The sequence below is a fragment of the Pezoporus flaviventris genome, unplaced genomic scaffold (genome assembly GCF_033815535.1).
Source record: "Pezoporus flaviventris isolate CSIRO_AGI_PZ_B2104156 unplaced genomic scaffold, CSIRO_AGI_Pfla_v1 ptg000378l, whole genome shotgun sequence".
In the NCBI taxonomy this organism is placed as follows: Eukaryota; Metazoa; Chordata; class Aves; order Psittaciformes; family Psittacidae; genus Pezoporus; species Pezoporus flaviventris.
Genome location: NW_026892925.1, coordinates 305,866 through 314,353, shown reverse-complemented (window position 1 = coordinate 314,353; position 8,488 = coordinate 305,866). Strand labels below are relative to the sequence as shown.

The following is an 8,488-nucleotide window of genomic DNA, read 5'->3' as shown; positions in this document are numbered from 1 at the left end:
GCCCGCCGCCGGGCCCGCCCTTACCGGGCTGTTGTCACACAGGCGGAGCCCCGAGTACACGGACGCGAAGCCGCCTCTCCCCAGCAGCGGTCCCACGCGGTAAAGCCGCTCGAAGCTCTCCTTGTCGTGCCCCGTGCGACAGACGCGGCCGCTGTCGCTGCGCGCGGGGTCCCCGCCGGCCCCCACCGGGCGCTCCGGGCCGAGCGGAGCCGCATCATTCCCGGCCTTTCCCGGCCGAGGCTCCGCGGCGCGCCGCTCCCCGCCGGTCCCGGAGCGCAGATAGGCCGACGGGTCAATGCGGGTCAGGAGGAGCACGGGCACCTTGCCCGACCGCGCTGCCGGTGACGGCACCCCCGCAGCAGCACCGCGCTCCGGGGTCTCGGGGGTCGCGGCTGCCGGGAGGCTGCGGGGCGGGGAGGGAGCGGGCGCTCCGCCGCCGGTCCGCGCTCCGCCGCCGGTCCGCGCTCCGCCGCCGGTCCGCGCTCCGCCGCCGGTCCGCGCTCCGCCGCCGGTCCGCGCTCCGCCGCCGGTCCGCGCTCCGCCGCCGGTCCGCGCTCCGCCGGGCACCTGTGGGTGGTGGCGGCCCCCGGCCGGCCCCAGGCGGGGCGGGGCCTGGGGGCGGGCCGGGGAGCGCCAGGGGCCGGCGCTGCCTCGCCAGACCCAGACCCAGCGGCGGCGGCTCGCCCAGCGCCGCCACTGCCAGTACCGGGAGAGGGGAGCGGTGCCGCGAGCCCCTGCGGGGGGACGCTGGGGGGACGGGGGAGGCACCATCGCGGGGAGCGGCGGAGGGCGGGCTCCGGACCGCCGAGAGCTGCCGCCGCCGCCTCACCTGGTGCTGCTGCCGCTGCTCCTGCCCAAGCCGCTGCCGCTCAGAAGCCGCTGCCGAAGTCGCTGCCGCTCAAAAGCCGCTCAGAAGCCGCTCAAAAGCCGCTGCTGCCGCCGCCGCCGCAGCCTCGCTGTCAACGGCTCTGTCCACGCGCGCCCCGGGCGCCCGCTGCCACCGGGCGGAGCGGCCGGCGGGGGGGGTCTCGCGGCCGCGGGAGCCCGGGGAACGGCGGAGCGGGCCCTGCCCAGCCCCGCGGCCGGGCTCGTGCGCCCCCCGCCCGGCAGCAGCATCCCCGCGGCCGAGCCTTTGGAAACTGAACCTGAGCCTCGGGACCCTGCGAACGAGGCTTTAGAACTGAAACCGGAGGCTTTGGGAAGTCACAAGGAGGCTGCGATTTACTGCTTATTTTATCCCCTTTTTCCTTTCCACAGAGGTGGATTGAGGTGAGATTGTGATGAACACGTAAATGTATTGGCTTTCTCAAATCATAGGTGTGCTCACGTGCTGGATGTAACTGTACGAGTTTACAATAACAGAAACAAAACACGCTAAAGATACCAGACCAGACAGCAAGTTAAAAAGGTTCAGATCTCTTGATCTAAATGGAGTCACATAGCAAAAGAATTTGTAAAGGTTAAAGAAGGTGGGGGGTGAAGCTTGGTATAAGGAAAGCTAGTGCCTGGAAAACATAGGGTTAAAGTACTGTTTAGCCTAACTTAGGCTGTAGAAAGAGAACAGTGTTTATGTTGTAAGTCTGGGGGATGTCGTGGCCCCACTTAAACATGAGTTAATTGTTTCACGCGGGTCTCCTAAAGTAGTTTTAAAGAGCAATGTTTGTGTTGTAAGCCTGTGGTGAGATAACAGGCTTTAGTGGCCCCACTAAAAACGAATGAGTTATTTCACACCATCCTTATCAGTTAGTTTGGAGACAGAGCCTCCCAAGGCTCTGCTAGCTTGGGATACTCCTTGTCTGCCCATCCTGCAACAAATTTTGCAGGAAGGTCACGCTGTTTTAAATCCTTGCTAGTTATCAGAATAATTACAGATATAGCTGGTTGTGTGGTTGCTGGGGGGTCCAGCTGTGCCAGAGGTGAAAAGTACACCGTGAGGAAGACTGCTTACTGCATCTTGAAGACCCCTGCTCACAAGAGGAAGACTGTTTACTTCATCCTCAGGCCCCCTGCTCACAATCACCACAGAGCAGTGCGCAGACGCCAAGAGGAGGAGACTTGTGATAATAAATTCTTGAAGCTCGTTATAATATCCCCCGCCTATGTGCGGGAATTATGAATATGCATGTAACTGATGTAATACTGAAAGTATATAAACCTGTACCAAATGCTAATCCCTTGCGCCTCTGGCTGCGGTCAGGCGCCCAGCGCTGTCGCTTTTGCTTTCTTGACTTTGTCCCTCACTAAACCCTCGTTACCTCGTTTAGAGGAGTGAGTTCGTATTTCACAAGCTCTCAGGAAGCTCTTCCCTGTGAGGGTGCTGAGGCGCTGGCGCAGGGTGCCCAGAGGAGCCGTGGCTGCCCCATCCCTGGCAGCGTTGGAGGCCGGGTTGGACACAGGGGCTCGGAGCAAGCTGCTCCTTCCATGTGGAAGGTGTCCCTGCCCGTGGCAGGGCTTGCAGCTGGAGGAGCTTTAAGGTCCCTTCACCCCAGCCCATCCGGTGCCTCTGGGATCCCATGGGGGGCGGCTCCTCCATGAGGAAAGGCCCCGCCCCTCACGGGGGTCCCGCTGCCCCCCCCTTCCCCGCCCACTGCCCCGTGCGCATGTGCCGGAGGCCGGACTACAGGTCCCAGCGTGCCCCGCGCGGGGGAGCCGTGCGCTGATTGGCTGCGGCGGAGGCGGGCCCAGGGCGTGAGGCGGAGCTGCAGCCGGCAATGGCGGCGGCAGAGCGGGAGGAGGTGAGGGTGAGCGGGCGCGGCGCGGGTCTGGGGGGCGCTGCAGAGCCCGGGGAGCGGGGCTGGGGGTCTGCGGCCCCCCGAGGCTCTGGGCAGTGGGGCCGGGCGCTGCGGGGGAATGCGGGGGGCGGGTGCGAGCGCTGGGCAGTGGGGCTGCGAGATGGCTGGGAGTGTGGGGTGCTGCGAAGCCGGGGCATGGGGGGCTGGGAGCTGTGGGGGTCCCGCAGTTTTCCGGCCCTGGGGATGGAGCGGGGCTGTTGTGGGGGGCCCTGGGGGCTGTTTCCCCCCTGGGGGGGGAGGTGCTGCTGGGGCAGCCGATCCCCGGCACCCGGGGGGGGAGAGGGGGGGGGCAGAGGTGTCGTTGACTCTGAGCCGGGTTTTGGCTCCTGGAGCGGGATGGGGAGCAGGAAGGGAAGGATGAAAAACCCGAGGGTGGAGATAAGAACAGTTTAATAACCGAAGCACAATGTACTAGTGCTGGTGATAGTGATAATAATGATAAGGGAAATAACAAGAAGAGAGAAAAAAAAAAAGAGGAAAAGGAAAAAAAAACCCAAGCCAATAAACACAAGTGATGCCCAATACAATTGCTCAGCACCCGCTGAGTGGTACCCAGCCCGACCCGAGCAGTGATCCTTCCCTTCCAAAGAACTCCCCCCAGTTTAGGTACAAGTAAAACGTCAGTGTGTTGTCAGCATTGCTCTCGGAATAAAGCCAAAGCGTTGCTCTCAGTGTGGTTTTCAGCAGCCCATTGTACCATTTCCATTTCAAGTCTCAGTGTGTTGAGAAGGGCCAGAACCTTTCTTTGCCCTGCTGCTGATTTCCCCTGGTCATCGAGCTGAAGGCTTTAGATGTGGGAGCAGTTGATCTAGGGCTTGTTCATGTAATTTTATGCCATCTAAAAACTAAACGGAGTTTCTCTCATTAAAGCTCTACAAATGCCCTTTAAATCCTAGCGCTTTTATTGTATGAGATAGCTGTGGATGGCCCGGTACACAGGCTACGCGTACAGCACCCTACAGTACAAAATATGTATGACCTTCCTGGTCCCTGCGTGCGGCTGAAAATGAGTGTGGTGTCACAGGAGGTTATTTGAGGATGAACTGGAAATGTTCCAGGCCTTGTTTCTGGGGAAGTCTCTCGTTCCCAGGTTGTCCTGGTGCTCTGTGGACAGGCTCCTGGCCATGTGTTGTCTGTGCAGGTGTCCGGGAGGCTCCGTGCTTCGTCACGGAGTCGCGTCCTGCACTGAGGTGACTCTTAGTTACTGCCGTAGCTCAAGCACAGGCCCTCGCCAACGGCTGCAGTCGCTGTGAGTGCTGGTTTTTGTAAACACGTATTTTTGCAGGGGATTGTCTCTTCTGTGAAACGTTTGCATGGGATTTCTATAGTTAAAAAAATACACAACTGCTTTGTTTTCCCCCTCTGCTTGCCTGTGGTGAGTAGGAAGGAGAAGGAGAATGCCTGGCAGAGACGGGTAAAGAAGAGAAAGGGGAAGAAACGAGCCCAGAGAAGCAGTGCGGAAGATGCCAGTGAAGAGCAGGGAGAAGAGAAGCAGCAGCCTCCAGCAGGTCAGGCGAGAAAGTGCCCCTCCCAGAGCAGCGTCCCAGAAAAAGGAAGGCGGCGAGAAGTTGGAGTCTCAGGTGAGCCTCCTGCTGAGGGAATGGGTCGTGGGTTTTGGTGTCTGAGAAGTTGAAGGGTGAGAAGCAGTCTCTAGGTTCAGGCAGGCCTCGGTCAGACACAGCAGTGAAGCAGCTATTTATTTAACGTTTGTGCACAAACGGGTGTCCTGGCAAGCAGGCACACACAGCAAAGGCAGAACTTTGATTTGTATTTCCTTTCCCATCCTCAAGTTCCCTCCCTTGTTACCCCATTGGTTGGGGACTCCAAGGTTTACAGCCTCTCCGACGTGTATAATCTACGTGCTAACTGTCCCGCCTCTGGTTACACCTCCCCTTACTCAGTTTCGTACACCCCTTCCTCTTACTTCTTTCTTTCTCTCCTTTTAGGGTTTGATTTCATAACTCTCTGGCAGGCACATGATACCCCAACTTACTGCTTAACTACAGCAGCGGTTTGCACTGTCTTAGCTTCATAGGTTGTACAAAGATAGCGTTCTTTTGCACCACAGAGCGTGTCTGTTGCCCACAGATGCCGTTGTCTTTAAGCACAGAGTGTGCCTGTTTAAGTCACGGTATTTCAAACCCTATGTTTCGTTCCCTGAGTAACTTAGCCCCAGCCCCAATATTGCAAAGTCTTAGTATTACAAAACCTTAATATTGCAAAGCCTCATCCCAAATGTGCAAACCCAACAGTGTTTCTCTCTCATGCGTGATTTTTCCCCGTAGGGAGCCTGCCATTTTCTTTTCACAGAATCATAGAATGGTTTGGGTTGGAAAGGACCTTAAGATCATCCACTTCCAATTCCCCTGCCGCAGGCTGGGACACCACACGCTAGATCGTGTCGTCCAAGACTCCATCCAGCCTGGCCTTAAACACTGCCAGGGATGGAGCATCCACAGCCTCTCTGGGCAACCTGTTCCAGGGCCTCCCCACCCTCACAGTAAATGCAGTTGTTTTCATCATTCAGAGAATCTTTTTGGTAAAGGATCAGCGCAGCTTACAGATGGCATCACAGATGGCACAGCTTCTAAGTACCCAAGTTTGGATCATTAATTCTTTTCTCCACCTTGGAGCAAGAGTAGTCCTAAAGCATTGCTGCCTGGTTCTTAGTTGTTCTCACCATGCACCAAGTAACAGAAAAGACCCGAAGGAGAAGCTCTTGGGGTTTTATTTCTGGTGTTTAGGCAGTGCCATTCAAGAGGAGACTGAGAGGTCTGGGAGCAGGCAGCTGTAAGCACACCTTCCTGGGATACCTGCCGAGCGGCTTGCTTTGCTTATCTCTGTTTCCCAGTGGTTTTAAATCCTGAATTGTGAGAATTAAGTGAATCGGTTGATCTCAACAGAGCACTTCTGCATGGAAATAGCTGCTCAGGAGGGAAAGATGCCTCTTAGTCATGGTGCTTAAAAACTAGACGTACATTTGTTTGATTTTAAAATTCATACCCTTCAAAATGCACTGGCAAATGCATTGTGTCCCTTTCCAAATGCTGCAGTAAGCATTACTGAAGGCAATTCCATAGAACAGGGCAGTTTGGCAGGTGGCCTTTTTTCTTGCTTTCTGGTTGCACTGACTTTCCTTACCCTTCTCTACCCCCAGTGTGTCTTCTTTTCTTGCAGCTTATGTCTCACATTGCCCAGGCAGGTTTGTGACCTACATTGATATTCAGGCTTCCTACAGATACAAACCCGATCAGTGGAATTACTTGAAGCAGTTCTGCAGACCTGGTTTTAAGAGTCCTCACAAGGTCTGTGTGTATCAGGAGGAGATGGAATACATTTTGTTTCTTCAAGCAATGTGTAATAAGCATGATTTTACTGAGCTACAGCAAAGCTTTGAATTATTCTGATCTCACCGTATAAGGAGTTGTCCCATACATACGCTTTGGCAGTGATTTGGTCAGGGATGAAGGTCTTGTATGCACATCCCATCTCTAACTCTTTCAGTGATTCCTGTTTCCTTAAAGAGTATCTGCAGCTACCCATGTGGTTGCAGTACTGTGAGAAGTATCCTTTAGTACTTAAGTACCCTGCAGCAGTCGAGCAGAGTGTCTCAAACCAGTTCTTAAGGCTCCTGTTGTGTAGAGCTCCTCAGTAATTTAGCTAGGCAAAGAAGTCTGTCTTTCGTGGAACTGATTTTGGACTCAAATGTACTGTGTGATTTCTCCCATCTCTAAACCGCCTTGCACTAAAGCTGTGTTAGTTGTGTTAAATTCTTACTCTTCTTTAGGAGAAAAGTAAGGGGGAGGCAAGGAGCGATTGCCCAGTCCTTGCTGCTTTACCTGCCGATCCAAAGTGAAGAGGTCTTTTCTTTTTTGTCACTAGAAAAGTAAAGAATAGTCTTTTCCCAAATCCCATTGAGAGGCTGGATTCTCACATCATGAATGTGTCTTGCAGCTCCAGCAGTCAAGTTTGGGGAGGAGGCTACAGAGTCCAGTTTGGGGCATTTTCTCAGAGTGGGAGGGAAACAAAACGCACGTAGTTAATTCTGCTATGTATTCAGCATTCCCGGTTTTCCCCTTTTCAGTCTGTTGCTCAAGCTCTACGTGATGAAGGTTGTCCTTTGATGATCATTCCAAGCAGGCCTTGTGAGTGGTTCTGTATCTTACACACATCTTAGCAGACTGTAAGCGTTCACATGAAATCACAACTCCAGCCTGAAAAGTGTTCTGTGGCAAGACCACGAGGAGCTGGCTTTTACCTGGCAGTGGCCTCCATTCAGTTTTAAACAGTTTGAAAGTATGAAGCTTTATCATCATTTTTTCTAGAGAGCCATCCATGGACACTTGGAGTGTGATTGGGTCAAGCTGAGCTCTTTCTTGCTCTTGAATCATTACTGATAAGAAGTGGTTTACGGTGCAAACTGTTCCTTCCAAAACATGTGAGCACCCAACCGAACCCAAGCCAACCTGTTGGCAGGAAGGAAATGCCACGACTGCAGGAAAGCTCCTCTGGGCAGCTGTTGAAGTTCAGGTGGTGCTTGAGCCCAGTTAACCGGGCAGCTTGCTTTTCAGTGCTGCACATAGTGCTGCCTATGGAGAGCAGCAGAGGAATTAAGGGGACAAAAAGCTGGTTGTGTCACTGTGGTCAGCAGGTGCTTTTGAGTAGACAGGCAGAGGTCTCAGAGCTCAAGAGTGTCTGTCACTGACCTAGAAGCTCATGCAAATAAGGAAGTGCTGTTACTTTTTTCCATGCTTTAAAATAGAGATTGTGTAAAGCAGGCCCAGGCTGTCAAAAAGAGAAAATAATGGATGAAGCGCTAAAGAATTAAAAATCTGTATGAAAAATGATGTGCTGACCCAAAAGACAGAAAATCATTTGCAAAGAAGTTCTTACCTTCTTTTTGCCTACAGCCAGAGGTGAAGATCAGAGAGGGAAGAAAAGAGACAGGTTAGTTAAGTGTTTCCTGAGAATAAGTGGGGGAGTAGATATTGCAGACTGAATATTGAGCCCAGGCATCAGTGCTTATTAGAACCTGATAAGGAAAGTGCAGAACCAGTAGATAAAGGTGACGTACAGCTGGTAGGAGGACTGACCTACTCTTCCCTTTGGAATGAAACCAAGGATTTGGTGCAGCAAAGAGCAGGGCAACATAAATGAGTATGTGAACGTCTGTCCTTGTCTCTCTCTTTTATAAACTCCTCCTCTCTCTGTCTTACCCATAGTTTCTGTCTTTTTTTCCATTGCTTCCTTTTTCCATTGCTTTCCATTTCTTCTTTCTTTTGGTATTTTGAATAGTTCTGAAGAGATGCTTCCTGGACTTCTCCATGAAGAGTGGTGTGCTAGCTGTGGCAAATCAGACTACCTTCAAAGATGGAAGAGGGAAAACAAGAAACGTAACCAACCTCAGGGGAGCTGCAAAGTAGGTTTTACCTTTCTTAAGTGCTTGTGTGTTGGATTCTGAGACTGTGAAATAATTTAGGAATTGAAAAACAAAGATCAGAATCTGTTGTATCAAGTGGCTGAGGGTACCCAGACGAGACTTGCTGGTAGATGGTTTCTGTGCCTGAGCACTTGCAAAGTTCCAGTAGGGAAAACCAGCACTGTGGTATGCAGAAATGAGCAAGGAGCCAAAAGCTTTAGTGTTCCTCAGAATGACTGTCAGTTTTGAAAACATTCCACTTGGTTTTCCTAGCCAA

General features: G+C 53.1%; 1 long non-coding RNA gene across 1 annotated transcript; it reads left to right on the top strand.

The window, feature by feature from the left end:
* Positions 1 to 5,983: 5,983 nt before the first annotated feature.
* On the top strand, positions 5,984 to 7,273 carry LOC133263620 (uncharacterized). Its single transcript, XR_009741509.1, has 3 exons — positions 5,984 to 6,097; positions 6,877 to 6,937; positions 7,118 to 7,273. It is a non-coding gene; the product is annotated as an uncharacterized LOC133263620 (long non-coding RNA).
* Positions 7,274 to 8,488: the final 1,215 nt, after the last annotated feature.